This window comes from Cetorhinus maximus, chromosome 21 (assembly GCF_964194155.1).
Source record: "Cetorhinus maximus chromosome 21, sCetMax3.hap1.1, whole genome shotgun sequence".
NCBI classification, from domain to species: domain Eukaryota; kingdom Metazoa; phylum Chordata; class Chondrichthyes; order Lamniformes; family Cetorhinidae; genus Cetorhinus; species Cetorhinus maximus.
This window is the reverse complement of record NC_135899.1, coordinates 64,180,430-64,200,082: the sequence shown is the minus strand read 5'-3', so window position 1 is coordinate 64,200,082 and position 19,653 is coordinate 64,180,430.

The window sequence follows — 19,653 nt, the reverse complement described above, 5'->3', positions numbered from 1 at the left end:
GATCATGGATCCTGGTGACCTAGCTATATGCCTGATGGCTACAGAGACCGTAGAAGACGGAGGAGAGAGCGACTGAACCTCCTGGCTGTGTAAAGGCAGGAGCAACAACCTCATGAAGAAGGGGCAGCAGCGGCTTCTGCACACGATGCCCAGGAGGGGCAGCGAGCCCTGGCTGGTTGGCGCCTAGCGCCACCCAGGGTATATAGACACCGCCTGCCACTCCTGCAGATGACTGAGAACCAGTGACGCCGACGACTGTGCATGTCTAGGGACCTGGTGACTCACATCTGCCACTTACTGCAGGACTTGGCACCAAGGAGACATGGAGGGCATCCACTGCCAGTGGCTGTGAAAGTGACCATGGTACTCAATTTTTATGCCAGTGGCTCCTTTCAGGGCTCCACAGGTGACCTCTGTGGGATTTCATAAGCTGCCATCCACAAATGCATCCATCAGGTCACAGATGCCATCTTCTCCATGGCACACAACTTTGTTTATTTCGCCTGGGACCGGGACAGCCAGGATGCAAGAGCCATTGGATTCGCCCTGATCTCGGGATTCCCTGAGGTACAGGGTGCGATCGAGTGCACTCATGTGGTGCTCAGGTCTCTGTCTCTACACTCAGTGGACTTCATCAGCTGCAAGGGCTTCCACTCACTGAACGTGCAGCTGGTATGCAACCACCAGAAACGCATCCTACAGGTATGCACATGGTTTCTAGGGATTGTGCACAACGCCTACATCCTGAGTCGCTCGCAGATCCCTGCAGTCTTGCAGGGTCCACAGAGGCTGCAGGGTTGGCTCCTCGGGGACAAGGGTTACCTGCAGAGGCCGTGGCTGATGACACCCGTGTGGCAGCCTCAGACTGCAGCAGAGCGATGCTATAATGAGGCTCATGCAGCAACTCGCAACTTGATGGAACAGGCCATCAGGATGCTGAAGATGCGGTTCTGGTGCCTGGATCGGTCTGGTGGAGCCCTTCACGTCTTCAGAGGGTGTCATGCATTGTCGTTGTCTGCAGTGCCCTTTACAACCTGGCGCTGCAACGGGGAGACGAGCTGGCGGAGGAGGAGGTGGAGGAGCTGGAGGTCTCCTTGGATGCGGAGGATGCCGTCGGGGTTGAGGGTGAGGGGGTCCTCGGTGGTGACCATAAGGAGGATGAGGCTCTCGCACTGGCTGGACGAGGCAGGCACACTCGGGAGGCCCTCATAGCTGCCAGATTTGTGGAGGATGATCACGACATGCAGTGAAGTGTCCCCGCAGATCCTCACATCGCAGCTGTGGATCAGAAAGTGCGATGTGCTCACCAGATTATGATCCCGAGGCTACTCTAAAGCTAGGTCCCACCGAGGTGTGTGTCTCCGCGCTGGTGGAGGGCGTGGGTGAGCGCTGTGATGGGACTTCAGAGAGGGTGCCTTCAGATTCCTATTCAGAGGTTTCTTCGGGGTTTGATTAGAGGCCCTGGGTCATGGACTCTGCCGGTTGTTTGGCAGATGTGCCTGCGAAAGCGAGGGGAGATAATTAGTGCATGGTAGTAGCCTGTGAAAGAGGACACATCACTCGCAGCATTGTTGTCTGATGGATGTTGCACTGCTGGATCCTCTCTTGGTGGAGCACTGCCGACCCCACCATCAGCACAGGACTGGTCCAGGTCATCGCCAGACAGCTGGGTGGCCCTGTTTTCAAATTCTGTCAGAACTTTGATCTCCGGCATCCCTCCACCTGTCTGCGACCTTTCCCTCCTGTTGTGTGCCAGTTTGTCCTGCTTGGATAGAGATGGGGAGAGTTTATCAGGATGCCTGCCGGGCCAGATGATAAGTATGCCTGGCCTGTGTGGGTAGTGAGTGGTCCCATGGACGGGATGAGGAGAATGACGGTGTGTGTGAAAGAGTGAATGGTGATGTCCCTTGCACTGGCAGTGAATGAGGGCCCTGTAGATGTGTGATGGGTTTGTGAGTGTGTGAGTTGGGAGTGATGAAAAGAGTGATTAACCCTGGCGGAACGGAGGAGATCATTCATCCTTTTGCGGCACTGGGTGGGTGTCCTCCTCTGCAGGGCCATTACGCTGACCACCACTGCCACTACCTCCCAAGACATTGCTGCCCATCCTGTGGCCAGAGCGGGGGTAGAGCACATCCCGGTGGGCCTCCACGGCATCCAGCAGTCGCTCGAGGGACCGGTCATTGAAACGGTGGGGGGGGGGGGGGGGGTGGGGTGCAGTCTTTTTTCCTTTGCTGGCCATGTCTCCGGGCAGCGGTGGTGAGCTGGTGGTGATGAGAGCTTTGCTGGCGGCTGCCTTTTAAAGATGGCAGTCGGCGTGATACAACAGCGGGGTGATGGCAGGCGGGTGAATGAGAGCCTGCCCGCCATGGAAATGGCGTGTTTCGATGGAGTGAATAAATACTGAAGTGGGCTCGGGAGGATTTGGTGTGAAAACCCGCCATTTTCGTCAGCAGGTAACACTCCACTTTACCCGCCCGCTACTGCACTTAGTGCAATTCTGGGAAAATTTCACCCAATGTAAGGAAGTGTGAAATTATCCACTTTAGTGGGAAAAATAGAAGAACAGAATATTTTTTAAGTTATGAGAGATTGGGAAACGTTGGTATTCAGAGGGACCTGGGTGTCATGTAACACACATCACAAAGTGAATATGGAGGTAAAACAAGCAATCAGGAAGGCAAATGTTAACATTAGTTAACTTTTATTACAAAGGGATTGGAGTCTCAGAATGAAGAAGTCTTACTACAGGGCCTTGGTGAAACCACGACTGCAGTACTGTGTACAGTTTTGATGATCTTACCTAAGGAAGGATATGCGTTTGAGAAGGAGTGGAACATAGGTTTATTAGACTGATCTCTGGGATGAGAGGATTGTTCTATTAAGAGAGATTAAGCAGACAAATTCCCCAGAATTTAGAGGAATGGGAGCTGATCCCATTGAAACATATACAATTCTTAAAGGTTTGACAGGGTAGCTGCTGGGAAGATGTTTCACCTGGCTGGGATGTCTAGAACTAGGGGCCACAGTCTCAGGATAAGAGGTCAGCCATTTAGAACTGAGATTAGACTGTTTTTCATTCAAAGGGTTGTGCATCTTTGGAATTTTCTACCCCAGAAATCTTTAGATGCTCAGTTGTTGAATATATTCAAGATTGAAATTGATAGGATTTTTTGGGTACTAAGGGAATTAAGGAATATGGGGATAATGTGGGAGGTTGGAGCTGAGATAGGAGATCAGCCATGATCTTATTGAATGGCAGAGCAGGCTCGAGGGCTAAATGGCCTACTCCTTCTCCTATTGTTAACTTTTGATGTTATGAGAGGATCACAAAACATTTTCAGGCATAATGCAAGTTGACAGATATTGATGCCTGCCTGCCTGCCAATTCTTTCAGCCTACTTAGTGGCCTCAGGGACTGAAGAATTTTACTTCGGGCACCATGAAGTAGGCTTCGTTGTCTTGATTATAGTAACAGCAAATCTTTATTAACAACTCATAACTATATACATATGTACAGTAGAGGGTAGTGGTTTGGAGCTGACTCTATCCTAGGTCTTTACACATCTCTGTCCATCTCTAGACTGACCATGGCTCTGGCTGATACGCCTTCTCGCATCCATCTGTGTGGGTGGAACTGTACTCAGTCCCACATTAACCCTGTATGTACCAGACCCTGCTACTACATCTCCCCCTAGATCTATCCCATGGACACAGAGTTACTTTAGTTTGCTTCAAGTCTTACATTTACCTTATTGTTACAACATTAATGCCATTCCAACATTATTGCTATTACCGTATTAACATTAACAACATTCTCGCTACCCCATCTCCCCCTTCAAGTCCTTGAAGGTAGAGATTCAGGTGGTCTGGAGGCTTTATAACCCTTCCATATCTTGTTTGCCATTCTGTCGGGAGGGTGATAGGCTCTGGTGGTTCTGGTTTTTGTTGTTGGCTTGGAGGTTGGACTGGCATCTGGATATGGTTTCATCCATTTCTTCCATTGCTTGATGCTAAACCTTGATGTTAAATGCCTGGTTGGTCTGACTGGTTTGGCAGTGCATGGTTGTTGTTACTCGTGATCGTTTTTTGCAGGGTGGATGAAAATGGCATTTGTCTGCTTGGCTGTGCCTTTTCTTCTTTTTTCACCTGGGCCATTGGGAAGCTCTCTGAGCTGAGGAAGGCCATTCCTGTGGCAAGAAAAAGATTGAGTCGCATGTTCACATCTGTTTTTGTTGTTGATGATATGAGACTGCTACAAGGTTCCAGCATCCCTTGTGGTTCTAACATGCTGGCAGGAAAATGCCATGTGTGCACAGTGTGCACAGTGGTTGGTGTGCCTATCAACTGTACCACCATTGTAGTTGGAGATAGGAGCTTCTCAGACTGTTGATCCTTCTCTGGTACCACTTCCACCGGAGGTGCATTAGTAATCTCTTGTGCAGTAGGTTGGTCTGGCCACTGGGGACTTTCCAGGACAAATCTGCTCTTCAAAAAGAGAAGCAAGGCCATGAAATCAGAGTTTGAATACTCCTTAGTGTTTGAGAACTCAGGACCGTGCTGTTCAGGCTGGCTAACGACAGTGGCCTTGACATCTTCTGCCGTCTGGAGGAGATCGAGGGCTATGCAGGCATCCCTGCTCAGAAGACAGAAAGGCTGATTCTGGACAACGTGCATCAGCTCAAGAATCTGTTTGTTGCCATACCACAATGGTTCAAGGATCATGCCGATGACTGGGAGTCGAACTCCCCTGCTCCATAAAGTGGAGTGTTTGTTGTTTGAATCCAAAGGCTTTGGAGCCATTATACCTCGTCTCTCAGGACTATCATGCTGTCACCTGAATCTGATTTAAAATTTGTTAGATGACCATTTACCATGTAACGAGAATATCTTTTTTCCTAATATTACTATGGGGGCTGTGCTTGTGAGTGATTAATTTAATTAAATGGAAGACAGTCAGACTGCGAGGTTTTAAATCATCAAAGGGAATAGGTGTAAAAGCATGTATTTTGAAATGGAGATGGAAAAGCTAAGATGAGATCCCAGTAGATACAGTATGAATGGGATTTGCATCAGGAGATAAATGAAAGTGAATCGTTAGCTGTTGAATTTCAAAGAGGCATAACAGGAAGTTTTATAACTGGCAAAGATTATAAATAAATAAGGCAAAGTTATTAAGTTTATTTTTCCTGAAAGTGCTGGCCATAATGACATGAAAGATTTTTATATTCTGGGAAAGGTAACTTCCAAAGAAAATTTAGAACATTGGTTTAGAGATAAAAGAGGAGAAAATATTTTTAAGCGAAGATTGTAAGCTGTATGAGGTGAGTGGCCATGTGAGATCTTGAGGTGGACTGAGCAAAGACAGATCTGCGAAAAGTCATCTCTGGCTACCCCAGAGAAGTGATTGCTTGTTCCAGAAAGCCAGAGCTTGTTACAAGCTTTGGATTTCCATTGTCAAGTGAGAAGGAAAGGGAAGCTTGTGAAACACCTGCCTTATAGCAAAAGTGGATGCCTTGTGATAATATGACTGAATGTTTTATAGATTAAGAATCTATTTGAACTGTTGCCTGGAAAAGGGTATTTATTTGTGAATCTAGCTAAGTAGAAATCTTTTGGGGAATGTTATAAGACTAAATTTAACTGTGTAACTGTAATCTTGTGCGTTTAAGTTTTCTTTTCTTTTGGTAATAAATGTTTTAATTTAATATTTAAAATTTCCAAAAGTGGTAGTGGAATCTTTACTTCTGACATCAGTGCACATACCTTTTCATAATAAAACACAAATTACAAATCGTTGTGATAGCTTGGCCAAGTTTCCCTTCGGGATTTGGTCAGCCGGCAATTACTGCCTACCAATAAAAATCTTTTCCTCCAAAGACTCCATATCTGTGACTGGCCTGGGCCATGGGTGAACCCCAGTGGAGCTGGAATAGTGGAATTGTGATCCATTTTAAAGAATTTTAAAAGTGTGGGTACAGCTTTAAGAAATTACAAGCTTCCAAGATGGCATCGCCATTCATTGCTAAACCATGGATCTTCCCATGCTTGCCTGTTTTCGGCCAGCTTTCCAAAATGGTGGTGGCATGCTTCTGCCTGAAGAAGAAGGGTCTGCAATGGCTGTGTGGATCAGCTAGATTAATTTAAATAGTGGTATAGTGTTGCGAGTTGGGACATGTAGAAAAGAACTGCAGGCTTGCTGTTTAGAAAATTGGATAGTCACGAGGTACACAAAATAGACAAAATTCATTATTAATTTAATTTTTTTTTGCCGAACTCGAGCTACATTTTGAGACTTGGAGTCAGGGGTCAGGATTGGTGATGGATTTCTTTCAAACGGTGCTTTTGACTGAATGAATGAAAAGGGGTTTCTCAGAACTGTTGACCTGGAATTTAAACAATTTTATCTCACCTTGCAGGCTGTGAGCTCTGCTTCCTGAAGCTGGACTTCCAAGGGACAGTCAATGGAGTCTTATGCTGGAGTAAAACTTAAACTTTTTGCTTCTAGGCTCTTCTCTCTCTGGAGCATTTTCTTTCTGGTGAATTTTCTTTGCACCTGTCGCTTCGGTTGGAAGTTTGTTTCAGTTCAGAGTCTGATGAAGGTGTCCCTTTTCTCATTTTTTCTGTATTCTTGTGAGGATAAGGGTTTTTGATTCGGATGCTGCCACCATGATGAATCCTGCTTCAGATACCATGAAGTGAGCTTCTTAGTCTTGAGCATATTAACAGCCAGTCTTTATTAACAACTCATAACTATATACACCTATACAGTAGAGGGTACAAGCATGAAGCTGACTCCAGCCTAGGTCTTTACACATCTCTGTCCAACTCTAGACTGACCCTGACTCTGGGTCATGTGCCTTCTTACATCAGTGGACAGTACTGTACTCAGTCCCATATTAACCCTGTATGCACCAGACCTTACTACTACAGAGACCAACAAATTCATTCCACAATGCATGGTGTTAGATCTGTACTGCACAGTGCGGGAACATTGAGTGTGGGCAGAGGAGATAGTGCACAGTACATTTTGGGGTAATTCAAAATCCGAATATCTTCTTGTTTGGTGCGAGGAATTCAAACAGAGGCTAGCAACACACAGGAAGCAGATGGTTGTCAATTATGAGAAATTCTGTGAGAAAATCTCATGGCCAAGAATGAACCTCTTCACCTTCCCTCAGCTATGTGGGTGAGTCTGTACATTTTTTGTCTGAAGCTGGACTGAAGTACATTAGGAAGGGAAATTCCACTTTGTTTATGATAAATAAAGTTTGTTCAGTGACTTACAGAAGCCCACATCTGACCAGATTATTTGCTTTGCATCATCTTAAATCAGAAGCATACTCTGATTGTACTCCTAATAATGGAACTCTCCCACTAATTTATCATTGCAGTGCATACAAAATACATTTGGATTTCCTTCTGATATCCACCTGAAATTTTGGCAGAATTTCTACAAAAAAAAAAATCAGGTCATGAGGTATACTGTATCTCACCTCAAGCTAGATTTCCCTCCCCACTTGATCTGCTTCCTTGGTTGCTGTGTGCATGGAGCTCCATTTGCAGGAAGATTTTAGTTGGTGACTGCCTCTTTTACCATGGGGAGAATTGTCCCCCTGTCGGGGGGTTGTGCGGGGGTGGGCATGGACCTGATCAGCGCCCCCGATTGGGACTGCGCTGCCATTTTACGTGGGCAGGTCAATTAAGGCCCACCCAGCGTGACGCGCGCCCAGAAGTGCTGAGCGCTCCCTATGCGGTTCCCTGAGTTGGGGTCTGTGCCCTTTCGCACATGTGCACGAAAGAGCGCAGAAATCTCCCTGTGGCACAGAGCTGCCTCAGGGAGATTAGTTCAAATTCCAAAAATTTTAATAAAGAAAGGAGAAAATTTTAAGACATGTCCCCTCATGTGACAGTGTCACATGAGCTGGGATTTGTCAATGAACTTTAATGAAAAAAATTATTTAATTTATAATCCCTTCATGAAACCTCATCCCACCCGTGGATGAGGTTCCGTGAAAAATGCCGCCTGGGCTCTTTGCCTGCCCAACAACCTTAAGGTTGGTTGGGCAGCTTTCTCAATAAGCTGGATTAGTTGATTAATGGCCTTAGCAGGCCTTTGACAGTTCGGCAGGCACATAGCCGACTCGTCATTTTACACCTTGGCGAGCGGGCCCCGCCCCCGCTCGCCGAGCCGAAGATTCAGGCCCATTACTCACTGGGACTGTTTGGAGAAATGCGTGAACAAGGTCCAGGTAATGGTAATGGGAAAGCGCCTAGACAATTCCCCTAGCTTCTCCCTCCATAATGCTCCAATTCATTTAGCTTTTTAGGCCTCAGATTTAGCCAAGATCTAAAAGAAAATCTCAGAATTCTCTTTACGGTTTTTGTGACTGTTCTGAGATGGTGCTTCTGTTCTGGACCCTAGGCGTGGTGCTTGGTTAGTAGACAGAGTGTAGACATACTCTGGTATCTGCTTAACTCTTGTTTATTAGTAATACTTCTAAATAGGTTACAGAGTTGCTCCTAGGCCTCGCGTTCCAACCTCTCTCTCAAGAGTCTAACACATGACTGACTGATGTCAGTGGTACATCATCATCTACACCACACATTAGCATGTCCCAACTGTTAACTCTTAGTGACCTCTTTGACTGCCTGCTCTTGACCCAATATTTTGCTATCTTGCAGCAACGGGCTCCTGCTTGGTGGTGGTGAGTCTTTCAAGAGGCTACCCTGCAAAACAAATGACCCTTAATTCAGGAAAATGGGTGGGGATTGCAGTGGTTTTGGAACTTGTGCAAGTCCCATATTACAGGATTGTTGCTACAGAGCAGAGAGTACAGCAGCTCTCCCCACCCACCCCTGTCTGTAACGCAACAAATAGCAAAATGTTCCACAAATGTTGCTATCAAATTCGGATTCTGCTTTAAGGGCAATTGCATCAGATCAATGTGAAACATTTGAAAGGGCAACATAAAGATACCATTAGATCAGAAGGATTTTCAATATACATTGATGAACTGGGATCAAATAAATTAGATTTTATTTAACCTGATTCTCAGGCATTGATAGCTCAGGAACCATGGTTTCTTGATTGTGCCTGTTTTTTTAACTCTCCTATTATTTAAATTCAGCCAATTCCAAACAGAAACATGGTTGTAAATTAAAAAGGCATTTTTAATTATGCTTAAATCTAGACATTTTACTGATTGTGCATATAATATAAAAGAAATGACATTCACAATTCTGTGTATAATACTGTTGCAGACCAGAATGAGAGAGAACTGAAACTCCTGTTCCCTTCCCCCATTGTCCACAATCAGTGTGTTTTTTGAAAAGGAAGATTTGTGTGTTTCTGAACTCCTGAGTGTGTGGTCATTTTGAATTACCAGCAACAAGCCTTTTGTGTCTTTTAATAAAGAGGGCTGTTTATTCATACGTTCACCCCAAAAACCTAATGTTATGTCACTCACTCATCACTCACACACCCACACACCAGAGGAAAAATACAGCTTTAAGAGGATAATGCAATTATCCAAGTTACGATAAAGGGATAGTTCATAAATCATGTGATTGGCTCATCTTGGTGCAGGCCTGCTGAATAAAAGGTTCTTTTCCACTCTTGAAGTGTAGCTGGGTGAATTCAATAACCAAAGTTGTTTATCAAAGTCATTGCAGGATCCCCTCGAAGAGGTAGATTTCCAACAGGTCACAAAGTTAGTTGCTTGTAGTTTTATTACTAGGAGGTTGGGTTTCTGGGACTTGAAAAATAACAGGCTTAGAGACCTCATGATGTTGCAGTCTCCAGTTTTAGGGCATAGATGTTGGTGCTTTGCTTTGTCATTTGCAGACTGACTGAATGACTGGTTTATCCCTGATGCTTGGAGTAAGTAAGATTGATTATCTGAAGACAGTTTCGGCCAGGTGACCATGTGATCAATATTTCTATTGTCCACCCGCCCAGAATGATTTGAAGTTCGAAGCCCTTGCCACACAATGGGGGATAGATGGTGATCACTCTCACAAAGTTGTAATTTAACTGGTTTCTGCAGCTCTCATCGTTATGTGTTGAGCTCGAAGACAGTGGGACTGGGTGCAATTGATTTTGAGTTTTGGTGAGTCCATAAACAGTAGGAGGTGTTAATTCCACAAATGGTTTCATCTTAGTATGTCCATTCAAGGGGTTGGGGGTGCATCCCAGCCATCGTCATTCAATTGGGAACTTTCCGGAGACTTGAGATACTTCTGAGTTTATGCAGAAATTGCAAAAGTCACCTGACCCTTGGCAGCCATCTTAACGGCCTTTTAATGCCCATTTTTAAAAGAAAAGGCAGTTCTAGAAAATTTTACAATGAATACTGTTCCTGTTTAAAGTTATGAATATGACATGACTTTATTGGGCATGACAAATACAAAGACACCTTGTAACATTTCTCATGTAAGCAGCTTGTAGCCATCTATACTTAATGATGTGGTTTGATTTTAAGGATCTATAATAAGTGGGATGGTTATAGAATAGGGATCTAACATAACTGGAATGGGTAGCATTCAGTAATTACTTTAAAGGAAGATGCAGAAGTAGAAAACGCGGACACAGGCTCAAAATAGTAAAAGGTCATTTTGGAAGAATTTCATGAAATTCTTTCTCCTTGTATGGAATAGACTTCTGGATTGAGTAGTGGAGGCAAAAAAGTCTGGAATCTTTTAAGAAACAATTGGATTCTACAATGGGGAGAATACTAGGTTGTTCTGGATGGGTGAATTAAGATCGGTTGAATTGCTTCCCTTCCTCAACCGTAATTATCTCATAAACTGTAATAATTTTAAATGATTTGGGTGCAGGAATTTATAGCAATTGAAACAGTTTGATGACAGGGGCCTGCAGTAGTTGAGATGCATAGGAATCTTTAATAAATGAAATAGAGAATGGAATCCATAGTAATGTGAGATGGTTAGATAATGGGAATCTATAATAATGGAAACTGTTATAGAACAGGGTCTATAATAAATGTGAGATAGTTAGAAAATATCCTTGAAATGGTTAGAGGTTACGAATCTGTTGTATTTAGAGAATAGGAATCTATATCAAACAAGATGGTTAGGATATGGTTGGGTAATCACAGATCCAGATTTATATTTGATGTTGCTGTGTATAGCTGCATTTTATAAAGGATGTTCTATTAGGTATTTCATGAAATATTTAAAGAATAAATCTGCATATATTATCCACGAGAAATTCTTAAAGAAAAAAAGGTTACTGTGAATGTACTTAAACTAATGCTGGTGCAATATAAGTTTGGTATATTTGATGTCTTTTTTTTAACTGTTTTTTTTTCAACTGTTTATTAAAATTTACCAAATATGTTCAAAATTAATAAACTTTACACAACAGAATTCAGTCATTTTGGTTCATGTGGTAATGACATACAATCAGCACTATTCACCTACCCATACAGTGTGCAATCAAAATTGTTTTTGAGATCTGACTTTTCATATTATAATGATCAATGCACAATTAAAGATATGTTAGTAATTACTCTGTAATATTATGGAATAAAGCCCATGCATTCATCTCAAATTGCTTTGATTGCTATTTTAAATCGATCATTAACCCAGTTATTTTGAATGATTTGATGCCTCCATTAGCAGATTGAATACCTGAATTTGAAATAAACATTTTATATGTTTGTATGATAATATACAGAATTATTTGTAGGTTATTATTTCTCAAAATGTACAAAAAGTAATGGAAGAAAACTTTCTGATCCAAATTTCAAGAGCCACAAATATAAATTCAAGTCAAGACGTCCATTAAAATTGTGCAGTCAACTTGGAGTCATGACTGTTAAACATATATTTTCTGCTATTCCCAGCTCATGTATATATAAACTTCACTGAACACATAAAGATATTCTTTAACAAAACAAACCTTCGTTTCCCTCCAGTATATTTCAGTGGAATTTTATTGTAACTGTTGTTTTTTTCTAAATAGGCAAAAAATATTCATCTCAACAGTCTAATACGGTGTAATTATATACATAAGAATCTCTATGCAGGTTATTTGCAATGCTGTTTATTTGTGATGTCTGTGGCATTGCCAGTAATATACCACATACACCTCCAAAAGCAATGAGAACCACTCAATATATTCTTAATATTCCTTAATATTTTCATTTTGATGTAATTTGTGCCCTGCTTTTTAAATATCCGCTCTGTAATAATGTTTAATTTCAGAGGTCACTCAGCAGAGGAGTATATTAAAGCTTATAAAACTCATTTTCAGCCTGCAATATCAAGCTGTGATCAGGTTAGAAGGGCAGCATCTGTGAATATTTCATCTTTTATCATGCTGATAATAAGAAGATGACAGAATTGCATTATTACAATGAGATAATGCTCATTTTGCCTCAGCAGCTGGAAGCCAAGGCCTGTGTTACTCAATAAAGGATTCCAATAAGAAAGCAACTTTACGCAGAAGCCACTGTTTTATATTGGGCTCTGATGAATAAAAGATCTTCTGCTCACAGACCGCAAGTTGCAGCTCACTGGTGGTGACAAAAAAGCAAAGAATAAATAAACCAAATGTGAGTGTGACCTACCATCAAAATAACTTTAAAAATGTGAAGGTCGTTTAAGTGATCACCACAGATTACAATTGAATAATTAAGCCACAGTGAAAACTAAAGAGTGAGTTTAATAAGGTTTTAGCATCAACAGTTTTTGGTAACATATGAAAAATAATATATTAGTACCCCAGGAGCAAGTTGTCAGAGGATAATAGAAACCTGGCGGTGATTTACAAGCCTTCAATTCAATTGAGAGCCCTTGATAACATCATTAACCATAAAATGGTGCCATCAAATGGATAAGATTGATTTACAGCCCAAAAATAATTGTCAGATATTATCTATTATATGTAACGTGCTGAACAATTACTTTTAAATAATGATAATTTCTTATAGTGGGTGCACTGCATATGTAGGTGTGACATGAATTGGGGGTGAGAGGGTGACGCAGTAGATGGTGATAACCTGAAGGTAGACGAGACCACATTATAGTTGATGTGCCTCTCATGGCAATGCTCATGAATAGGACTGAAGACCGGTCCCAGGCTTTAGCACAACAAGTGTGTGGGTCCTGGAAGTTGGCAGTACTGCAGTGGGGTTGGACAGGGCAAATTGCATTTTGGCCTGCTTTCACTGGCAATGTAATCTGGGATTTGGTAGGGTTGTGGAGGGGGACTTTGGTCTTTAGTCCCAGATGAGCCTGATACCACATAGTACAATAATATAAAAGCAAAATACTGCGGATGCTGGAGATCTGAAATAAAAACAGAAATTGCTGGAAAAACTCAGCAGGTCTGGCTGCATCAGTGGAGAGAGAAACAGAGTTAATGTTTCAAGTCCAATATGACTCTTCCTCAGAACCACATACTACAAATTTACTATTAAATTGTTTTTCAAGATTCAAATGTTTAATTCCCTGGTGCTGATGTATCTTAATAAGTACAAAGATTCAAAAAACGTCACTCCTGAAATGAAGCGATTTGGGTAATTTTTGAAGCTCGTACTGTTGACAGGAAGCCTCACTTGCCTGTCACACATATAAAGAAATCACTGATTCGCTCCCATGCTGCCCTTAATCATCTAGGCATTAAAAGGATGGAAAATCATGGGAGTGAATCAGTGATTATATCCATGACGGGCAAGTGAGGCTTCCTGTCGGCAGTATGCATCTTCCCAATTCCAGAGGGGACAGGACCGGGAGGAGTTTCACAGGAGTTTGTGTCAGTTCAACGACGGGACGCGTTCTAACCTCTAGCAGTGGCAGCAGTGGCAGGTAGTCAATCTGCATCGTTAAGTGTCCATTTGTGGTCTGATTAGGCCGGGTACGGGCTCCCACCGAGGCTGAGCCTGGCAGGTGCTGGAGGTGCCTTGCCAACGGCTGGCAGGGAGGAGCCCACAAAGCTTCCTACAATCACTCCCCCCTGCCCCAGCCCATTACCTCACCTCCATTGGAGGCATGGCCATCAGTGGGGAGCCACCAGCCATCCTTAGGAGGGGTTTCCCCTCTCCAGAATTGCCTCGCAACTGTGACCAGAGTTTTTTTTTTAAACAAATCCAGACCCCCTCAGAGGTTGCAAGATGGAGGCGGCCTCACCTTCCCCAGCCCACAGTGGCAGAGCCCGCCTCCGGCAGTGGAGGTGCCACCCTTCCACGGCTGCAGAGCCTCCGATTGGACTTTCAGCCCCAGGAACCCACGATACACCTCAAGGCGGCCTCTTAACTGACTACCTCCGGGAAGATCTTCCATGCAGACACTTGAAAACCAGACCTGTGACGCAACCTGGAAATGGCCCCGGCTCACTCTCAAATTCTAAGAGCAAAAAATTCTGCCAGAAAACAATTAATTGGACATGTTAGCCTTCCTCTGTGTCGTGAAGTTCTATGGTACTTTTTTGTGTCCTATGGCCAATATGCCCAGTCTGTTCTTACTACAAAAAATTATGTAAAAAAGGCTAAACCTCAGTAAATAGTAAGTAGTTCCATGAAAAATACGCAAAGATGTCACATTATCCATATGTTTTACAAGGGTTTAACCCTGTTTAAAACAAGTAAAACATTTCAGCTGTCCATATTGAACGTGCACCTGAATTTATGTAGCACTTAAAGAAAAGAAGCCTGAAAATTTTCATTTGTGCATCATATGTCTCATAGGAACACACATAGGAATGGCAAAACGGTTTGTCATAGGATACGTGGGCTGGGATTTAATGCTGAGGGCATGGCCTTGCTCACCTGTAGGGGGCGAGCCTGCCTCCACCAGCCCAGGAAGCCATGACTCTATTTTACGTGGCTCAGGTAATTAGGATATCCTGCCCCTAAGACTGGCCAATCAGAGGGCTGGAAGATCTCCAGTCCTAGCAGCACCACCAGGAATGGCCTTGTCACCTTGGGTGGAATTTAGTTCCTGTGATGGCCCTCTCTCCTACCCAACTGGTTGGATAAATGTTAGGGGCCCCGTGTTGCTTCCGTCCAGGAGGCCCGACACAACCTGAGTGCAATCAGGCACTTAACTGGCCAGCGTGGACCTCCCACGCAATTAAGGTCCCCAGAGGGCAGAAATCCAACCCTGAGAGTTGCTGGTCAGTCAGAAGCTGGCAGTTCTCCAATGCTGGCAGTGCCACCTGAAGCAGTGCTTGATGGTAATGCTCCAAGGCCTTCACCAGGGATCATCGCTGGATCCCTGGAGATAGGTGAGTGGGTGAGATGGGGGCCCAGGGGAGTGTGTCACCAGCAGGGCTTGGGGGGTGGGTGTTGGGTGCAAGGGCGGGTGTTGGCTCTCAGCGACAACTCCCTTCCTGATGGTGGATACCTTGATTGGGCACTGAGTGCCTGTGAACAAGAGACCCCCACCCCGGGCTGCTTTCAGGAGCCACAGGAAACCCATGAAAATCCCGTTAAATCCCTGAACCAGCATTAAATTCTGTTGGGCTTAGGGATAATTATCTCTAAGTGGCTCATTAATGGGCACTGATTGACATCCTGCCACTAGCGGGCAGAAGTACCATTTTGGGCCCTTCACACCTCCCCTCCCCTCCCCAATAAACTGGGGACAGTTTTCCCAATGCTGGGAATTGGAAGCAGGTATTCCCACCTGATCCTCCTGGCACCTTGCCCGTTCTAGCGGGCCCCATTAAATCCTGGCCCTGGCCTGGCATGCTGCTGCTGCTGGGAGGTGGGAAGAGGGCCTCAAGTTTGACAACTTAAGGGCATCAGTTGGCCCTAGGGCAGGCAGTCTGCCTGCCACCCACCCTGACATGGGTGAAATACCAGTGAAGATGGGTGGCTGATGGGCACAACACCCCCCACCTGCCAGTCCACTTCTAAGGCAGTGTAAAATTTCAGCCATAGGATTCAGTTCTTAGCTATGTTGGTAAACTGTTCCATCACAACTTGACCTTCTCTTAGATATTGAATCTTCTGTGATCTTAGGTAGACTACTTGCCCACTTTACAGCATCTTTATACAGGAGCTGACATCTAAACATGAAGAAACCATACCATGCCACACATGAATAAATTACCAGTTTTTACACTGATTAGAAAGGAACTGGTTTCTAGCACAATTCCCTAACCTTACTAAACAATTCTTTAACCTTTCTTGACCTTTCAGTTGATTTTATGAATAATTTTCTTATTATAGTACTCCTTATGGATGATACACTTTGCAATCTGAATACTAAATACCCTGTCAGCCTCAAAGCTCCGTTCCTTTTATGTAGCAGCCAGGATGGTGTCTGCTGCTAAGAAATTTTTTTACGCGGCTTGCCGTTGATTCAGAATTCATGCATTTTGTGACCCTTCCAATAAAATATTTGTTGCATTAGAATAAAAATAAGTCCGTGTAGCCTTTGTGGAAGTATCAGCGTGGAATAGCAGAACGGTTTTGAAAATACCATCAACAGGAACATCGAATTAAATCCACAGTGTAGTCTTGCGGCAGCACTGAGTTACAGAGTTAAAATGAAGTTTTAACTGGATTAGAGTTTTAAAACCTCCAAAATACCAAATACTTAAAAAAAAAACGTTAAAACTCCATTAAGCTTAAGGGAATGAACATTGGATATTTCAGGCACTTCAAGAAGCCTCAAGTTACCTCATTTACACTACAATCGTTCAGGGTTTATGGAGTGGGATTAATGACAATAAGGAAAATTAACAGTTCTTCTCCAACAGTTACACGAGGATAGATGTTACCCCAGCTGAACCACCTGGAAGAGGAGATAAATGGATGATAAATATAAACAATAATGTCTGGGAGCTGTTCTTTTAATTCTCAGAACAGCTTTCTTTGATGGATTTGTTTTATTTTCTCCACATGTTTTAATATCTTAAGGTCACTGATTTCCTTCTTCCACTGCATTAAGGCTCCTATTGTGGTTATTATCAATTTATAACAACGGTTTACAGCAAACACACAGTTTCGTGACACATGAGTAGCCTTGCATGGAAGCGAGAACCAACGAAGAACATTAGAAAGTTCTTATATAAGATTGATAACGGATAATTTTATATATTAAAACTGTTTTTTTGCAAAGATCAATCATAAAATATCTAGAACATTTCATCTCCTAGGGAAATGTTCTGCAAAATTCATCTTTATCGCTTAATAATACACATTAAAAAAAAAACCCTCCAAATTTGACTTCCATGGGCCCACTGAACCAGGATCACCGTGTTCCACAGAGGAGCTATAAAAATGCAAGTTACTTCTGTCATTTTTCTTTCTGAATCCTGTTCTTATCCAGATACTCATCCACTTTGGGTATTGAAGATGCTAATTAGTCTATCACTAACCCCGGAGATGCTGGAGCACTGGAACATTCCAATGGTTAGTTATCGCTAAACTGCTTTCTGGTTGTGATGAGTTGAATAGCAAAGCAAAGCCATTACCTTACACCCAATGTCAATGTTCTCCCTCCATCTCCAGTCTTTCAGTGCTCCTTTATGTGCATTCTTTCTGTCTGTATGTTTCAATTTTATAATTCCTCTAATTTCTTGCCTAACTTTCCCTCTGGAAAGGTAATGAGATAGGTTTTGGTCCTTTTTACAGCTAATTTCCTGTGATAAATGTAATATTAATGGACACAATTCAAAAGCCCTTCTCAACAAGTGGAATCTGACTTAACAATATTTTCCAGCACTGGTCTGAACCCAAGTGTCGAACCACAACATTCTGGTATGATGGAAATTCAAGAATGCAGCTGCATTTGTTTCTACCACTGAAATACTGCAGAAAGAAGAGTAGTATGAAAAAATACAAATCCTACAGAAATGATTGAATAGCAATGGTTAGAAGGTTAAGTTGAACTTCAGAGCCCTGCAGGATCAGGTTCTGCATAGAGGTGAATGATCTCATTACCTGTGCAGATGGAAAGTTAGGCAGGAAATTAGAGGAGTTTAAAAATTGGAGTATACTGTACTCTTAAAGTATAAAAGACAGAAGGAATACAAATAGAGAAGCAATGAAGGATTGGAGATGGAGGGAGAACATTGATGTTAGGCGTAAGCTAATGGCTTGCTCTGCTATTCAACTCATTGCTTACTTCCTGCTGTAAAAACTAAGGAATACGTCACCTCTTCATATCCTCAAATGGTGCTCACTAATAAAGTTATTTGTTGTGTGGGACTATGCAGGTGTATAACCAATTTTCTTAGAATTAAAACAGGTGACCCACTTAACTTGAGTTCTGACGAATTGTTAAACGTGAACTGTTAACTCTGTTTCTCTGCCCGCTGCTCCAATCTCACTGCCTGACCTGCTGAGCATTTCCAGCATTTTTGTTTTTACTTATGAGCTAAATAATTTATTAATTTCTAAGATTAGAGATCCATCAGGGAATAAATGTATCACGTTCAGCTAATCAGCATATACTAAAGATTATAAACAATTCTTCCAGAATTGGTGATTTTTCTTATATTTGTGCAGTTAGGTTGAATTTGTCTGTGAAGGTCACAGTAATGGGGACCATGGATAGATTGGCAATGGTTTTTGGAAAAAGAGGAAGGAAACCGTTGGTTCTGGGGAGGGAGGTGACTGGTGCTGGTTGCAGTTTGTGCTGGGGGCACACAGCAATATTAAGGAGAAAAACAACAGTATTAAATTGATTCCTGGGATAGGTGTTGCTCCATGAGGAGACATTGAATATAATGGGTGCATCTGTGGAGAGAGAAACAGAGTTAGCATTTCAAGTTGAATATGTCTCTTCTTCTTCTGCAGAAGAGTTTTTTTCGACTCGAAATGTTAACTCTGCTTCTCCACAGATGCTGCCAGACCTTCTAGGTTTTTCAGTTTTTATTCCAGATTTCCAGCATTTCTAGTATTCTGCTTTTATTGGAGTAGAATGAGACTGTATTCCATGGTGTTAGAAAATTGAGAGGTGATCCCATTGAAACGTATAAAATTCTTAAAGGCTTGACAAGGTAGATGCTGAGATGCTGCTTCCTCTGTCTGGAGAGCCTAGAATTGGAGATCACAGTCTCAGGATAAGGGATTGTCCGTTTAGGACTGAGATGAGGGGAAATTTCTTCACTCAGAAGGTTGTGAATCTTTTTGGAGTCCTTTACCCCAGGCTGGATGCGCAACCAGTCAGGGTATTCGAGACTCAGGCCGATAGATTTTTAGGTATTATCAAGGGATATAGGGAGAGGGTGGGGAAGTGGAGCTGATGTATAAGATAACCCATGATCCCATTGAATGGTGGAGCAGGCTTGAGGGACCATGTGGTCTATTCCTGATCCTATTTCTTACGTTATTCTGTTCTTATGCACCGGAGATTGAAATAGTAATGGCTGCCAAAGCAAAGCACAGCTTCAAGAAATTGGAATAGAAAAATTCACTTTTTCTTCCTCCAGATCTATCTGGTATACAAAAATCAACAACAGATGTTGGTCAAATCAACAACAACAAAGTTTTTGTTGTACAAATCCAGCCTGGCACAGAGTTCAAAAGCCTGGGTGGGCTGAGAAGATCTGTCTAGAGGAACTGGCAGTCAGGATATTCTGTAAATCACAGGTTGGTGCTTTGGATTTGGTTCACCACCTAATAATTAGAATGATAATTTAATAACTATAATGATAATTTAATATTCATT